Raw genomic sequence first — 14,573 nt, forward strand, 5'->3', positions numbered from 1 at the left:
TTTGAGTAGTAACTGACTAAAAGTGTGACCATCATTTGCATGTAGAATATGTAATATAACTACAAGTTGTATGATGCAAGTTTTCTGAAGAGTTTTAGTATTCTGCTTTGCTGGACATGAATGATTCAGTGAAGACTTGACATTGTTTCTTTGTTACCTTTTAGTTACTTGACCATTATTATGTATAGGCCTAACTATGACAGACTTTGTCTGCTCATTATATAGCTATTACTATATGGAAATTTAATATTGTTGTTCCAACTTCTCTTGAATTACATATGAAGCTCTTTCCTTTTTATAATCTGTATATTGTCATGAACACATACAACATCATTTACATAACATCAGACTTCTGTCAAAACATAACTTCCATCATGAAACCTCTACATGGAAGTCTATTGAAAGAATGAATATGAATAATCTGAAGCACATTTGCACAATGTCTGATTCACATCACAACTGTTGTTAAAAATATGTATTCCTCAAGGATCTGTCACTTCTCCAAAGTATGGCAGTGATATTAGAACCTGCTATATTTGTGTCCGTGTAAGAGCTTTCTCTCATGAAGTTACTGCAGTCATCATTCCATCCCCATGACAGATGCTGTCTTTCACCATGGTTCTCCACAAGACAATAAAATAACAGATCCACACAATCTTCAAGTTCTCGTCTAGGATAATTTATTTTATGGCTTTTATGGCTATAATTCACAAGTATCATTTGTCACACACCACCCCCCTTGAGTGGTATGTAACAGCTTAGAGTCTTGTCCTTCTGTCTAATGTTCTGAGCTTTATGTTAAAGAAATATTCACATCCATGTCATTTTAGGTAAGTGAGGTATCTAATTCCCAGTCATTTACTGAAACTCTAGTTGTGAGTGGACTCTTTTGAACCTGTGTGTTGACTGTGTGCCTTTGTCCTTGAAGTTTGAGCATTTTGAGAAGTTTAAACCTGTTCCCATCTTGGGAATGTGATCTCTGTGAGGGAAGGCAGAGTCAGAAGCATCCACTTGTGCTGCTGGTGACTGATTCAATGCTGCTGTCTGATAGACAGATTTTGAGTGTTTTGCTTGCTTGGAGTGGATATTGGTGAATGACAGTAACTGTGGGGAGATGTGAGTGTTTTCTTCCAGAACTTGCTTTTTTTAACTCTATCAGTGATCTCAAAACTTCAACTTGTTACAAGTTTCTTTTCTGGGTTGTTGTAACAATTGACAGAATGTGTGTGGGGAAGAGGGGTTGGAGAGGGGAGGATATTGGTATTTAGAATTGTTTCTTCTAATAGTGATTCACATATACACTCTCTTATTGTGATTACAGAACTATAATGTTCTGTACATTCTTTGTGGACTGGAGTAATTACAAAGTGTAGCCTATCTCATGTCTGACTTTTGATGTGGGAAATGTTACTTTTTTTTTTTTTCTCCTCTGTGATTGAGTACACTGATATTCTTGAGGCTAAAATTCATTATGTCTCTTGGGGGTTTTAACCTCGTTTATAGTGGTGCTGTGCACTCTGGGTGAGCTCAGCGTGCTATGCTATCGGAGGTGACATAGTAGCAATATTGATGATAATTGGTGATGAGGTAAGGCAGTTTCTGCAAGCAAGGGCACAGTGATTGAAGGCTGCAATGATGGAAAGAGCAGAGACACCCAGGCAGCAGTGCTGCTATTCCTGCTTTTGTTGATGTCATCAGAATCACATAATTGGTGAGCTTGGCAGCTTAGATCTTTTTGAAAGAATGGTCGGGTTGAGGCCACAAATTATGACAAAGCTAGATGAGTCTCTGCCACATTCATCCATGATTCTCCTAGTGGGATGTAACAGTTGTGTGCTACTCGGCTCCTGTTAAGCAGACCTGTGTACACAAAACTTTTCTTAATGATGGATTGCCATGATAGAATTCTGTGAACACCATTATCTCCCAATGTTTTGTGTGGGCTGTGATGTGCTTTGTAGCTTAAGGTGATGTGTCAGTTTTCTAAACATTGTGACTAAAAGAATAAGATTTATAAGCCCATATAATGTTTACCATGTTTTAAGACATCTTTTGGGAACATATTTATGTATGAACCACAGCTTTAGCTCTCACACTTTTTTAAATTGTATTTTTATTGCAAGTGAATTAAATTATGCTAATTATTTATATACACCATAGGCACACATTACTCAAAATACAAACAAAGCAGAAGGTTTATTTTTTTCCTGTAAGTTCTTTACGCTATTACCTTTAAAGCAAACTGTTGAAAAAGATGGTGCTATAATAAATTGTGATACAAAAAAATTTAAGTATGATTATCAAAAATTTTGGAAATGAATTAATAGTTTTTCTTCAAAGAAGCATTTTATTTTCAAAATTAAGTCACAGAAGTAGCGTACTTTTTAGTTAAGCATGTTTTAAAACAGTATACAAAATGTCAGCTCTCTATCTTTATTAGTTTTTAGCCAAAATGCACCAGAACATGAAATAATTTAACTTTCAGGAAATTCAAGTTAAAATTAAAACTTGCATAGCACTAATGCATCCCAGGTCCATATTCATCTTGTTTCCTGTGTTGTTCTTCCTCCCCTCTCTTTTTGACACATCTAGTTATTCTTGCTGCTTTGGTGGCTTCCAACGCTGATTTTTCTCCTTTGAAAAGTCTCCTTCAGTCAGTGGCTATTAGAATCTATGCATATTTAGTCCATCAGGCACTCCCATCAGTTCCATAACATTAAGCCTTTACACTGCACTGTCATTGAAACATAGAACAACATCTAGCACACCTATTTTCAAAGCATTTAAAAGGGGAGGCCACGACGTTTGGAACGTGGATTTACTGTAAACTTTGTATACTCATAGTACTCCACGAGGACAACAAAACGTGTAAGCAGTGGTGCGTAATACTCAAGCGTTATTGAGAAAATCGCAAGATAATTTCGGTTGTCAAATACATATGGCTGTGCGTGGCCATTTTTACCAAGAAGTGGCAGCAGCCGAGTGGTTAACATTCAAGCCCCGTAATCGCTGAATTGAGTCCCGTTTGTGACTTTTTTTTTTTTTTTTAATTTCTAACACAGTCATTTTCTTTACTATTTATATTACAATTGATATAATGGGAAAAATACATGTAACTGGATGAACTTTTATTAAATTTACAATGTTATTTGGCAGTCTACAAATTTTTATTATCACAAATGATATAATATTCTTAACTATCGACTAGTAAATGATTAAACGCATAAAGTGATACTAAAAATGTATGCTTGTCCATGATTTGAGAAATCCCTTATACCTGGAACCACTTGTTACCTGCAAGTTTTGACCGGCACAGACAGCTTTTGAAAGATGTACAATTAATCATTGCTTTTGACATTACAAGTACAAGTTGCATGATGGTATTTTTCGTAGAAATATGGAAAACATAAAGTTAAATGGCACCAGCTGCATGTAATGTTTCTGCATACGCAAAGTCTTTTGAGGTTTTTCGTGGAAAAGCAAACCTCGTTAACATTTTCAAAAACTTCTCTCTCAGCTGATAATTTGGAAGCAAACCATGCAGAACGCAGCATTTCCTTAAATATCGGTGCTGATAATTGGTCATGCAGTCTATCTATATCCAGATCCTGCTCCAGCTACTGCTGGGTCTGGGTGCTGACGAGTCCTCTCCATTTGGTTTGGTTCTCCCACCACTTTTCTTCCTTCGCATGCTGCTGGGTCACACCTCTCCTTTCCACAGATATTCTCACTCCCATTTTCCACCGTGTTCTTGGGTGCCCTCTAGGTCTTTTCCCATCTATCTTTAGTTCTTCCATAATTTTGGGGAGTCTGCCCATGCATCCTCTTAACATGCTAGTACCATCTTAATCTCTTTTTTTCAATTTCTTATCTCATACTTTCTTGTTTAAGGTCCTTTCTAATCTCTACATTACTTACTCTGTCCATTCTTGTTTTTCCCTTAACTGCTTTGAGAAATTTCTTTTCCCCTGCTTGCAGTCTGCTCCAGTTCCTTTCTGTCATTGACCATGTTTCTCCACCATAGGTGACAATAGGGAAATAATAATTCATATACATAAGGAGTTTCGCTTTTTCTGAAACTTCCTTATTCCAACTCAGGTGTTTTATTGTTTGGTACAAATTGCCTGCCTTCTGTAACCTCGTATTAATTTCGTTAGTTATTCTTCAATCCCTAGATATTTCACTCCCTAAATAAGTGAAATTTTCTACCACTTTGAGGGGTTTTCCATTCAAGGTAATAATTCTGTTGATCCCTTTCTCTCTTCCAAATACCATTACTTCACTCTTATCTTTATTTATTTTTAATCCACACCTTTTCATTAGTTTCTTCCACGCATCAAGTTGTAACTGTACATCTACCTCTTTATCACCCCATATTACCATATCATCTGGAAATATCATATTTTTTGTCTTTTTCTTTTACTATATCTTTAACTGCCCTATTCATTCCCTCCATCACAACATTAAAAAGTGCAGGAGATACTTCCTTGCTTAAGTCCTTGTCTTATTTCGAAGTATTCAGAGCTCCCCATTGGTGTTCTAATTCTGCAATTGTGTCCTCTGTACATTGTCTTTATTACATTAATTTATCCATCTTCTACTTCTATCTTTTTCATTTCTTCCCATAGTCTTTCCCTGTTAACTGAGTCATATGCCTTTTCTATGTCTATAAGAACCATTATCACCCTTTTGTTATACTCCCAACTTTTTTCCATCAGTTGACGGATAGTAAACATCAGGTCAATCGTGCGTCTTCCTTTCCTAAACCCATACTGTTCTTCACTCAGCTCCTTTTCTGTCTTTTCACTTATTTGATTTAGTAAAATTATTTCAAAAATCTTGGATGTATGACTCATAAGGTTTATTCCTCTGTAGTTTTACAAAGTCTTTTATTGCCTTTTTTGAAGATGGGAACAATGTCTCCTCTTCTCCAGTCGTTAGGTATTGTACTATTTCTCCACACACTAGATGGTACTCTATACAGCCACTGCATTCGCACTGGACCTGCTGCTCTTATCATGTCAACAGATACTCCATCAGGTCCTGGGGCTTTCCCCCCATTCATCATCTTCACAGCTGTTTCCATTTCTTCCAGTGTAATTTGTCCTAATTCTGCTTCCCAACTTCTCTCAATTTCTCCATTATTTGTTGTTTCATTGTGTACCTGCTCCTCAGCGTTTAACAATTTCTTAAAATGTTCTTTCCAGAGATCTTTTATATTCCCCGGATCTTCAATCACAGTATTGCCCTCTGTTTCCATTTGTACTGGTACTCCAGAAGCCTTCCTTTTATTTTTCACCATTTTATAGAACATTTTCTTATTGCTCTTCACATCTTCTTCAAGTTATTTTGGAAACTCTTCCCATGCCTTTTTCTTTGCTGTTTACGTTATTTCTTTGCACTTCTTCTTTTCCTCTATATATCTTTTATGGTCTTCGTCATTTTTAGTTTTCCACCACTTTCTCCATGCTCCAATTTTTTCTTCTGACTGTTTAGATTGTGGTATCATCCCACCAACTTGTCTGTCTTACTTTTTCCTTTCCAGGTGTTCTGCCACATACTTTTGGTGCTGCTTCGACTAAAGTGTCTTTGAATAAACTCCATTCTTTTTCTACATCACAGAAAACTTCTTTTGGAAATTTTTGTGTGATTAATCCCCTGTACTTCTCAGCACTTTTGCTCTCCTTCGGTTTCCAATCCTGTATCCTCATCACTTTCTTCTGTTTTCTATTTCTCACACACTGATTCATTTTCCTTTGTCCCACCAGTAATCTGTGATCTCCATCTGCACTCACACTTGGAATTACCTTCACATTTGTTACCTTCTCTCCCCATTCCCTAACTACTAGAATATAGTCAATTACACTCTTGGTTTTTCCATCCCAACTGTATCTGGTGATAGCATGACTTTCTCTCTTCATAAACCAGCTGTTTGCTATTTTCATTCCTTTCCTCTAGCACAAATCCAGGAGTCTTTCCCCTTTTTCATTTCTGCCTCCATATCCAAAACATTCCAACACTTGCTCAAATTCCTTTCTGTCTTTGCCTACCTGTGCATTAAAATCTGCCATCATTATATTAGCACTCTCTATATGGTTTTCTGTCCGCCCTCGTGGTCTCGCGGTAGCGTTCTCGCTTCCCGAGCATGGAGTCCCGGGTTTGATTCCCGGCGGGGTCAGGGATTTTTCCTGCCTCGAGATGACTAGGTGTTGTTGTGTCGTCTTCATCATAATCATTCATCCCCATTATGGTCGGAGGAAGGCAACGGCAAACCACCTCCATTAGGACCTTGCCTAGTAAGGCGGTGCGGGTCTCCCGCATCGTTCCCCTACGCTCTGTAAAGAAGCATGGGACTTCATTTCCATTTCATATGGTTTTCTAACTCATTTTCAAAGCCCATCTTCTCTTCTTCACTACATCCCACTTAAGGTGCATAAATCTGGATTACTTTTAGTGTTTCTTTTTGGAATCTCAGGTTTAAGATTATGATCCTGTCTTATATATATCTCACACTTTCAATACAGCTATGTACATTCTTATTCACCATCACTGCCACACCATTTCTTCCAAACCTGTTTTCCCACTCCAGTAAAGTTTTCCTCCTCTCAAATTCTTCTCATCATTTCCCTTCCACTTTGTTTTGCTTAATCCCAATATATCTAACTTTCTCTCTGTTAGTACACCTGTCATTTCTTCCATTTTTCCATTCTGGGTTAATATATTAAGAGTGCCAATATTTAGGTTATTTTTAGTCCAGTTGTTTTCATCTTCTTGTACTTATGAATATCATCAGGTCTCCCATCATTCGCACCAGTATTTGAAAAAGCAGTGGGGTCAAATCCTTAGGGGTTCGTTGTGAGGCTCGTCTGTGTTTTGAAAGTAATACATGAAGACTTTCCTACTGGCTTGCTAGGCCTAACACAAGAAAGGATTTTCTGTTGGGGTTGTCTCCCTTAGCCTTTGGAATTTCTCCTCCACCACAAGGCAGTGGTTCCCTTCTCATTTAATCCCTAGAAAGGAGGGTTGCCTCATCTGCCAGCTAAGTCATTCCGAAGTCTTCCTTCTCCGCCATCGCTGCCATTAAGGTCTTCACCCATAATCCTGGGCATGGGTTCCGTGTTATACCCCACGGGATTGGGTCCCTGCCTGAACTCAGCAATCCTAGCACTCCGGCCTACTGAAGTGTAGGATGCCCCCCGTGACGTGGATGCACCAAACAGGAATTCCCCTAGTGGAGGAATAGGGACGGGGACCCTACCTCCCTGGAGCCGGGTTAATGATTGGGTATGGTGCCACAATCAAAGGTTGGTCATGCAGTATCAAGAGCATTTTAATAGCATCTTCACCAGAATCAATTGCTCATTCTCTTTCAATTAAATATGAACAGTTTTGAAGAAACGGACAAGCATACACTTTCAGTATCACTTTATGCGTTTGGTTGTTTACTAGTTGATAGTTATGAATATTATATTATTTGTGATAATAAAAATTTGTAGACTGCCAAATAACATTGTAAATTTAATAAAAGTTCATCCGGTTACATGTATTTTTCCCATTATATCAATTGTAATATAAATAGTAAAGAAAATGAATGTGTTAGAAATAAAAAAAAAAAACAAAAAAAAACTGACAAACGGGACTCGATTCAGCGATCCAGCGATTACAGGGCTTGAACGCTAACCACTCGGCTGCCGCTGCTTCTGGGTAAAAATGGCCATGAACAGCCATATATATTTGATGACCGAAATAAAAAAAAAAACAAAAAAAAACTGACAAACGGGACTCGATTCAGCGATCCAGCGATTACAGGGCTTGAACGCTAACCACTCGGCTGCCGCTGCTTCTGGGTAAAAATGGCCATGAACAGCCATATATATTTGATGACCGAAATTATCTTGCGATTTTCTCAATAACGCTTGGGAAGTACGCGCTACTGCTTACACGTTTTGTTGTCCTCGTGGAGTACTACAAGTGTACGAAGTTTACAGTAAATCTGCATTCCAAATGTTGTGGCCTCCACTTGTTAGTCCTACTAGAACAATTTTTGGTATCTGTTTGTCTAATAATCTTGTGTCACAAAGATTCCTATATATAGATTTTATAACTTCCATTATAGCAAATGGCAAAGAATGTTGATGGTTGTAGATCTCACCTTGAGTAATAGCCCTCTGTTAACCACACCTTGAATCACTGCCAAATGGGTTGTCATCTGTGGAGGATTTGTGAAAGAAGATAGCCCATACTGTCTTTTTCATTCCCTCAAGGTCATTTTTATTTTGTCCTATGGCTTGTCCATAATAATACTGCAACCTGTCTATTTCTCCATCGGTAAGCCGACCAAATCCACTAATGCACTTATCATCAGCTAATTTCTTTCCCTTCAAATTCCTCTTCAGGTTCCTCAATCTTGTAACTAACCTTTTCTGGACATGTCCAACACACTCCATGTTTTCAGTTTTTGTGTCAGCATATGGTTTGGAGTCACAAACTTTTTTTGCGTCTTCATCTCATAGGTAAGATGTGTACATCGCATTATATTTCTCCACTGACCTGTGAAATACCTTCACACCAACTTCAGATTCCATACTTCCACTATAACCACTAAAGTTAATCAAACATTTATGTTTTTCAGTTCCACTAGTACAGCCATGGCAGTACTTGGTAATACATTCCACATCAATTACTTCACCATTGTCCAAGGAGGTAGCTGTCACTACACCATTTAGGGATCTATGGCCTCTTTGTTGCAAGGATGCATCCAGGGCTGCAGACATATATGTATTTCTGTCATTCATGTCCATACTTTCCTGAACAGCATTTTTCATACTATCATTTGCTACTTCTAAAGTCTATAGAATAATTTTATTGTACCTGTCAAATCTTGTAGGCGGAGATAAGTCCATAAGAGTGCAGAAAATTTATGCACTTCTGTACCTTTGCCTATACACCTCACAGCATAAGCAAGTTTAAGATTTGTGTCATACACTCTCTGTTTAGTTACACCACAAGCATAACCACATTTACTTAAATCACAAAAATTACAAACAATTCTTAATTTTGATGTACAACCTCTTTTAGCATGTGGTGTGAAGGTAGTTACCTTCACAGCACTATTGCCACGTTCCTTACTCTGCAAAGCTTTATTTATAAGTTCAGATAGAGTAGAGGGTTCAACAATAACACAACCTGAATCAATAATTGGCATCTCTACATTATGAGGATTAATAAGTCAAGCTCATTGTCCAAATATTTGTAGTACGTGGAGTAGTTGAAGCTGATTCAAGTGTTGTATCATGTTGTACGAGGGTTGCCCAGAAAGTAATGCACCCCATTTTTTTGCTCAGATGGAAACATTTCTATGAATGTGAAATGTTACATATCTATTATTTGGAGTCTACTGAGTGAGTGCGCCAAGTTTCCATTACTTTCAACAGGTAGCGTAGCTGCAGGACAGTTTCAAAATGGCATTTGTAGGTGACATACAAGCAAAGTGCCGTCATTGAATTTCTCACTGCAGAGAAAGAAACTGTGGGGAATATTTGTAAATGCTTGTGAAAAGTCTATGGAGCACCTGCTATCGACAGAAGTACAGTTAGTCACTGAGCACGGAGGGTGAATGATCAGAAGGTGGTTTGGTGGAGCTCCACAGTTTGCAGCGGTCGTGGAGACCATCCATGGCTGTCACACCTGACATGTTTCAGTGAGCTGATGTCATTTGTGAGGACAGACACCACTCTTGGAAGATATTTTGAGGTCGATGAGGAGGTGATTCGCACAGTGAAACACTGACTCCACCACCAGGACAAGGATTGGTACTGATAGGGCATACACAACCTTGTTTTGCGGTGGAGGAAGGCCATAGAACAGGATGGAAATTACATGGCAAAATAGTTTGTGTAGATAAAACACTGTTCTTTTGTGAGTGTAATTTTCATATGTTCAACAAAAATAATTGTTGAAGAAAAAAATGTGGTTCAATACTTTCTGGGCAACCCTCGTATTTCAGTATTAGCTGAGTTAATCCACTTGGTGAACCAATTCCCATAATATGTACATTATTTAACACCGAACTTCTTAATTCTTTCCAGTGCTTTCAAGTGGAATAAGAAACTCATGCATACAATACTTCTATGTAAACAAAATATTCGCGCCAAAACAACAGCAGACAATGACAAACTCTCTGTCTAAACAAAAGATAAGCAACTGTAAAGATTTCACAGATTAGCCAACTTAAAGGACTAAAAAGTCATAAAAATGGAACAAATGAGAGCAAAACTTTATTTTTAACAGTAATGACTATGTGCCACGGGGATGTCGTAGTGTGTGCAACCACTTTTAAATTCCTCTAATTTTGGTACTTTCTGTGGTCCATTTTCCTGGAAGCAAACCTTTTCTCCTTCAGACAACTATGGAGAACTTTTTAAGAAAAAAATTAAAAAATTGATTTTTTGACAGTTATTTACATACAAGTCCCCTTAAGCTAAAGCACAATATAACTCGGAGGACAAATGTATTTATTTAACCTGATGTGACTAGGGCCATTATGCCCTCCCTTATATCAGACCAGTGTTTCACATATATGGTACCTTTTTACATCATAATTACCTGAGAAATAACAATTTCAACATGGCAACTAGTATTAAAATAATTTGATTGTCTGAAACTGACTATAAGGTAATAGAGTTAATACTGGCCATACATGGATTACTGCAGTTACTACCACTGATAGTGATAATAGTAAGAATGAAAATAGTGAGAATAATAACATTAATGATGGTGGCAGACACAAGAAGAATTAATGTTGCAAAAAATAGATGTTTTTTGATATAACGAGTTCTAGGGAAGAGGAAATTGAAGGATGTTGCATTGGCTAAGAATAGTGGAAAATTGGGTTGGAAAGAGTGATGTATAAGGGCAACAGGTGCATACAGGGACAATGGTGATCCTTATTATTGCTCTGATAGATATGTCATTAACTGTCTTCTGAATCTGGAGATGTTTTCCAGTTCTGCGGGAGGTTATTCCAGAGTCTGGTTCCTGCTACTGAGAAGGATGTCAAGAAACAGGCTGAACAATGGAATGGGTCAGATAGGATTTTGCTCTGATGAGAGTGAGTTTTCTTCCATGTTGTTCAGACAAGAGCATTAAGGTCAAGGAGAGCTATGAAGAACAGTGTTTATTGATAAGATGGTAGAGAAGACAGAGGGTATGGAAATCTTTGCCCTTGCCTGCACAGAGCCAGGATAGCTGCGCATATTTTGGTGAAATGTGGTCAAATAGTCGAACGTTACAAATATTACAAACACAGGTGTTCATAACCATTTCCAGATGTTATGAGCTATCCTGAGAAAGGCCTGTAATTAGTGACTGGATGTATGAGTATTTGTACAAGTCCTTTTCAGGTCAGGAGGGAAGAACTCTTTATATTTTTGTAGGGCTTGGAGAGATGCTGATGCTTTCTTGCACAGTGCAGTTACATGCTAAGCCCAGTTTAGATTTTCATTAATTATTACTCTTAGACTCTTTGCTGAAGAAGAGAAATTAATATTTGTTCCAGTTAGAGTTGAAGGTGGTATGGATTCCCAATATTTCGGGCTAGTGAACCTAGAATGACCAACTAGTACTGCTTGGGTTTGGGATGGGTTGAGCTTTAACCCTGTTTCTCGCACCCGTTTTTATAGTGCACACAGGGTGGCACTGAGATTCTTCATAGCTGTCTTCAGGTTTTTTGATTTTGCACTTACATACAAGTAGATGTCATCAGCATACAAGTGCTATTTGCAATAGGATAAAGCCAATGACGTATCATTTACATACAGCGAAAAGATTGTAGGACATAATACAGAACCCTGAGAGATGCCCAATACTACCTGCCTCCACTGTGATTTTATGGTGCCGGACATGACGCATTGCTGGAGAGGCATCAGACACGAGTGAAACCGTTGTTCTGCACTTGGTGAGAAATTTAGGCTGCCAAGTTTGGCAAGTAAAATGTCATAGTCAACAGTGCAAAGGCTTTACTGAAGTCTAAGAAGCACATGATAGTTGTGTGTTGTGCATTCCACGCAAGCTTCAGATCATCTGTTACCTCTATTGAGGTAGATGTGCTGTGCTTTGCTGCGAAGTTTATGGAAGCCTGATTGGTATTCTTCTAGTTGGTTACCCATAGTTAGGTAGTTTGTTAGCTAGTCATGGACTATATGTTCTAAGGCCTGTGGTGACATTCTTTTTGGGTAGTGGCTTAACCATTCGCTGTTTCCAGGCCTCAGGGAGGACTTGGGATTAACGAGTGGTTGAATATATCTGTTATAGTGGGCAGTGAATAAAAGTCTCTTGACGTACATGCCGCATAAATTCAGGATAAAACTCCAAGCTTTCGACCACTACCTCCATGGTCATCGTCAGGGCTAAAACTGACTGTCGTAAAATGGCGATGCTCCCACTTTTATACGCAAAGGACGGCTTCTGATTGGCTGGAAAACGTCATAGCAACAGCAATATGGCACATAGTGAAGTGGTGCCCTCCACTTCCATAGATGTAGTTTCTGTCCCACGTTGCTTGCAGTGCCATCCGTTGAATCAGGAGGTAAAGTGCGGGAAGTTTTCCTCTGCAATTTTTCTTTATCCAGTGCACTCTTCCAGGTGTTGCTAAGTGCATAGCCGTTGTCTCTGTTAAAGTTATTATTGCTAAGTCTAATTTTGACTGCTTCCTGGATCACAGAGTCCCAGTAATTCGATGCGTGGGATTTGGTCCCTACAAACATATATTCAACTTGTTTATCTTCATTATTGTTTTATGGATGTAGCACAGCAGGTGATAAATCAGAGTGAATGGACGACCCTACACCAGCTCCTCGTTGGTTAGATCCGTTGTGTTAGAAAGATGTATCTGTCTAGATGTAGTGAACTTGTGGAAAGACTTAGTTTGACCCGGGTGTCTGACAGAAGTATTACAGAGATGTGAGCATTGTGAAATATAGGGCGGAACTCCTCAAAATGAACTGGCAAAGATTGGACATTTGCATGTGCATTATCAGGGTGTATACGACCCGGGACAACCGGGAATTCCGGGAAAAACCCGGGAATTTTTTCATCCGGGAGAAAACCGGGAAAAACCCGGGAATTTTTCGGAATTCCGGGAATTTTTCATTGTTTTAGCTTTCAGTTACATTTTTGTAGTTTTGACTGCAGAATTGATTCTCTAGCAAAGAATGTTATTGTATCCTGCTACTGGAGAATGATACTGCAGCAATAAAATATAAACGAGAGGGAAAAAAATAAAACTGTAGTGGCAAAGGAAATGTGCATTTTACGACAACAAAACACCGTGCACGCACAAGCGTCTACAGATAGCAAAAATATGTTAAAGGCCTTAGGGCGCAGACTGTAATTCTTCGTAACAATAAACTGCTTGCTATGAGCATGACGTCACAACTGTTCACATTAGGTTCGTTTGACCAGTTGCCAGCGGTCTGTTGCGCATGCGCATTTGACTCGCGTATAAGCAGTACCTTCTCTCGCTTCCCGCTTCTTGAAGTTTGGCTGTTAGCTGCATCGGTAGTAGCAGCAAGCAGCCAGATGCAAACGAGAAAAATTTTTCTCGCGCGCCCTAGCTGCCAGATTCGCGCTTGCACAGAGTTGTCTGAGTTGTAGTGGGGAGGGGGTTAGTCTCCACGTGACCCGTGTTTACGTTAAGTGATTCCGCTGCTTCTCTTCGTGTACAGCTCCCACGTCAAATGAAAACAAAACGGATTTCTGTGGCCGGGAGCTATCAAGTGAATTAAAATGCATTCACATAATTACAGAGGGCAAAAATATATTATTAATTTCAGTTTCTGATTTTATTTTATTTCCAAGTTAGTAGCAGTCAAGCATTAATCGCCTTGCAGAAGAATGAAGTTATTTTTGCAAGTTTGCTAAAGAAATTCCGCCGAGGCAATCATTTTATTTGAAACGAAGTGTTTCATTTAACAATTTTGGGTACTTCCAACTGTTCGGTGAATTTCAAGTGCACGTTATCATCTTCTGCCATGTATGGCATTATGCCATAATAAAGAACCAAACATGAGATCGTAGAGTACTGGTACTCCAAGAAAATTTACATCCCAAAAACCACACTGAAAAGCTTAATATCAGATGGGACCTACTTCATTGTGAATCTGGAAAAAACCAATGTGCACTTCAAGCCGAATTATGCATTTTAGTATGATTCACGAAATTTTGATGCCTTTTGGAGTATCCTCTGATGCCCTGTTTCTTTTATGGTGTAGTGTAAGCTCTCTTAGTGCTTTATACACACGAACATGCGGGCTTCCTACACCACTGCAGTTGCACACGCACAATAATTCGTTTTTGGCGCTCTCTGGCAACTGGTAAATCGAACCTATAACTAACAGTATTGCGAACGGTGGTTAGAGAAGCGTTACTTTCAAAGTAAATTTATTTTTACGCAAGATGAATTATGTTACGTGTGTGAAAGTGGGATGGATATCTAAATCACAGAGCGTTCGAAGCTGAACAGTTTGAGGACCAGCCACTTCAAGAATTTCGAGCCGAGGCATTTATGTCACAAT

At 38.7% G+C, this 14,573-nt stretch overlaps 1 protein-coding gene across 2 annotated transcripts in view; it reads left to right on the plus strand.

Moving 5' to 3' along the window:
• Positions 1-14,573, plus strand: part of LOC126190985 (meckelin) — a 224,027-nt gene that overhangs the window by 19,082 nt on the left and 190,372 nt on the right. The window lies entirely within an intron of this gene.

Source organism: Schistocerca cancellata, chromosome 6, assembly GCF_023864275.1.
Source record: "Schistocerca cancellata isolate TAMUIC-IGC-003103 chromosome 6, iqSchCanc2.1, whole genome shotgun sequence".
Lineage (NCBI taxonomy): Eukaryota > Metazoa > Arthropoda > Insecta > Orthoptera > Acrididae > Schistocerca > Schistocerca cancellata.